The sequence below is a fragment of the Arachis hypogaea genome, chromosome 20 (assembly GCF_003086295.3).
Source record: "Arachis hypogaea cultivar Tifrunner chromosome 20, arahy.Tifrunner.gnm2.J5K5, whole genome shotgun sequence".
NCBI classification, from domain to species: Eukaryota; Viridiplantae; Streptophyta; class Magnoliopsida; order Fabales; family Fabaceae; genus Arachis; species Arachis hypogaea.
In genome coordinates this window covers 66633953-66636932 of record NC_092055.1, presented here as the reverse complement: position 1 = coordinate 66636932, position 2980 = coordinate 66633953, and the positions used below count along the sequence as shown (strand labels likewise).

General features: G+C 33.1%; 1 non-coding gene across 1 annotated transcript; it reads right to left on the bottom strand.

The window, feature by feature from the left end:
* Positions 1 to 1989: 1989 nt before the first annotated feature.
* LOC112787022 (small nucleolar RNA R71) lies at positions 1990 to 2097 on the bottom strand. Its single transcript, XR_003194460.1, has one exon. It is a non-coding gene; the product is annotated as a small nucleolar RNA R71 (small nucleolar RNA).
* Positions 2098 to 2980: the final 883 nt, after the last annotated feature.

Sequence of the window (2980 nt, the reverse complement as noted above, 5' to 3'; positions counted from 1 at the left end):
AATTCATATTAAAAATTTTGGAATCCTTATTTTTCTTTTCCAATTAATTTTCGAAAAAAAATCCAAAAAAAATTTATAAAATCATAAAATCAAAAATATTTTTATGTTTCTTGTTTGAGTCTTGTGTCATGTTTTAAGTTTGGTGTCAATTGCATCTCTATTTGCACTTTTCGAAAAAATGCATTCATGCATTGCATTCATCATGATCTTCAAGTTGTTCTTGATAAACTTTCTTGTTTGATCTTCATATTATATTGTTTTGTGTTGTATGGTGTTTTTCATATGCATTCTTGCATTCATATTGTCTAAGCATTAAAAATTTCTAAGTTTGGTGTCTTGCATGTTTTCTTCTCTTGAAAATCTTTCAAAAATAAGTTCTTGGTGTTCATCTTGACATTCAAAATGTTCTTGGTGTTCATCTTGACATTCATAGTGTTCTTGCATGCATCACATGTTTTAATCCAAAATTTTCATGCATTGAGTCTTTTTGATGTTTTTCTCTTTCATAATTAAAAATTCAAAAATAAAAAAAAATATCTTTTCCTTTTTCACTCATAAATTTTCGAAAATTTGAGTTGACTTTTTCAAAACTTTTTAAAATTTAGTTGTTTCTTATGAGTCAAATCAAATTTTCAATTTAAAAATCTTATATTTTCAAAATCTTTTTCAAAAATCAAATCTTTTTCATTTTTCTTACTTATTTTTGAAAATTTTAAAAATATTTTTCAAAAATCTTTTTCTTAATTTTATCTCATAATTTTCGAAACTATTATCAACAATAAATATTTTGATTCAAAAATTTCAAGTTTGTTACTTTCTTGTTAAGAAAGATTCAAACTTTAAGTTCTAGAATCATATCTTGTGATTACTTGTGAGTCAAGTCATTAATTTTGATTTTAAAATTCAAATCTTTTTCAAAACTAATTTTAATCGTATCTTTCTATCATATCTTTTTAAATCATATCTTTTTCAAAAATTTGATTTTAAAATATCTTTTCTAACTTCTTATCTTCTTATCTTTTCAAAATTGATTTTCGAATCTTTTTCAACTAACTAATTGACTTTTTATTTGTTTCTTATCTTTTTCAAAACCACCTAACTACTCTTCCCTCTCTAATTTTCGAAAATACCTCTCTCTTTTTCAAAATTTTTTTTAATTAATTAATTATTTTAAATTTTAATTTTAATTTTACTTCTCCTTTAATTTTCGAAAATCATCAACCCCTTTTCAAAAATTATTTTCGAAAACTCCTCCCTCTCATCTTCTTCTATTTATTTAGTTACTTACCAACACTTCTCCTCATCTCATATCTCTGCTCCTATCCTCACCCTTGTGTTTGGATTATCCATTCTTCTTCACTCTTATTCCCTTTCTTCTTCTACTAACAACAAGAGAACCTCTATACTGTGGTAAAAAGGATCCCTATTATTATTTTCTGTTCCCTTCTTTTTCATATGAGTAGGAGCAAGGACAAGAGCATTCTTGTTGAAGCAGACCCTGAACGTGAAAGGACTCTGAAGAGGAAACTGAGAGAAGCTAAAATACAACAATCCAGAGACAACCTTACAAAAATTTTCGAAAAGGAAGAGGAGATGGCAGCCGAAAATAATAATAATGCAAGGAGGATGCTTGGTGATTATACTACACCTACTTCCAAGTTTGATGGAAGAAGCATCTCAATCCCTACCATTGGAGCAAACAATTTTGAGCTGAAACCTCAATTAGTTGCTCTAATGCAACAGAACTGCAAATTCCATGGACTTCCCTCAGAAGATCCCTATCAGTTTTTAACTGAATTCCTGCAGTTCTGTGAGACTGTTAAGACTAATGGAGTAGATCCTGAAGTCTACAGGCTCATGCTTTTCCCTTTTGCTGTAAGAGACAGAGCTAGAACATGGTTGGACTCACAACCTAAAGATAGCCTGACTTCTTGGGATAAGCTGGTCACGGCCTTCTTGGCTAAGTTCTTTCCTCCTCAAAAGCTGAGCAAGCTTAGAGTAGATGTTCAGACCTTCAAGCAAAAAGATGGTGAATCCCTCTATGAAGCTTGGGAAAGATACAAGCAGATGACCAAAAGGTGTCCTCCTGACATGCTTTCAGAATGAACCATTCGGGATATATTCTATTATGGTCTGTCTGAGTTCTCCAAGATGTCAGTGGACCATTCTGCAGGTGGATCCATTCACCTAAAGAAAATACCTGCAGAAGCTCAAGAACTCATTGACATGGTTGCTAATAACCAGTTTATGTACACTTCTGAGAGGAATCCTGTAAGTAATGGGACGCCTCAGAAGAAGGGAGTTCTTGAAATTGATGCTCTGAATGCCATATTAGCTCAGAACAAACTATTGACTCAGCAAGTCAATATGATTTCTCGGAGTCTGAATGGAATGCAAGCTGCATCCAACAGTACTCAAGAGGCATCTTCTGAAGAAGAAGCTTATGGTCCTGAGAACCCTGCAATAGCAGAGGTAAATTATATAGGTGAACCTTATGGAAACACCTATAACCCTTTATGGAGAAATCACCCAAATTTCTCATGGAAGGATCAACAAAAGCCTCAACAAGGCTTTACTAATAGTGGAAGAAACAGGTTTAACAATAGTAAACCTTTTTCATCATCTTCTCAGCAACAGACAGAGAACTCTGAACAAAATACTTCTAATTTAGCAAACTTAGTCTCTGATCTGTCCAAGGCCACTGTAAGTTTCATGAGTGAAACAAAGTCCTCCATAAGAAATTTGGAGGCACAAGTGGGCCAGCTGAGTAAGAAAATCAATGAAACACCTCCTAGTACTCTCCCAAGCAATACAAAAGAGAATCCAAAGAGAGAGTGCAAGGCCATTGATATAACCAATATGGCTGAACCTACAAGGGAGGAAGAGGATGTGAATCCTAGTGAGGAAGACCTCTTGGGACGTCCAGTGATCAACAAGGAGTTTCTCTTTGAGGAACCAAAGGACTCTAAGGCTCGTTTAG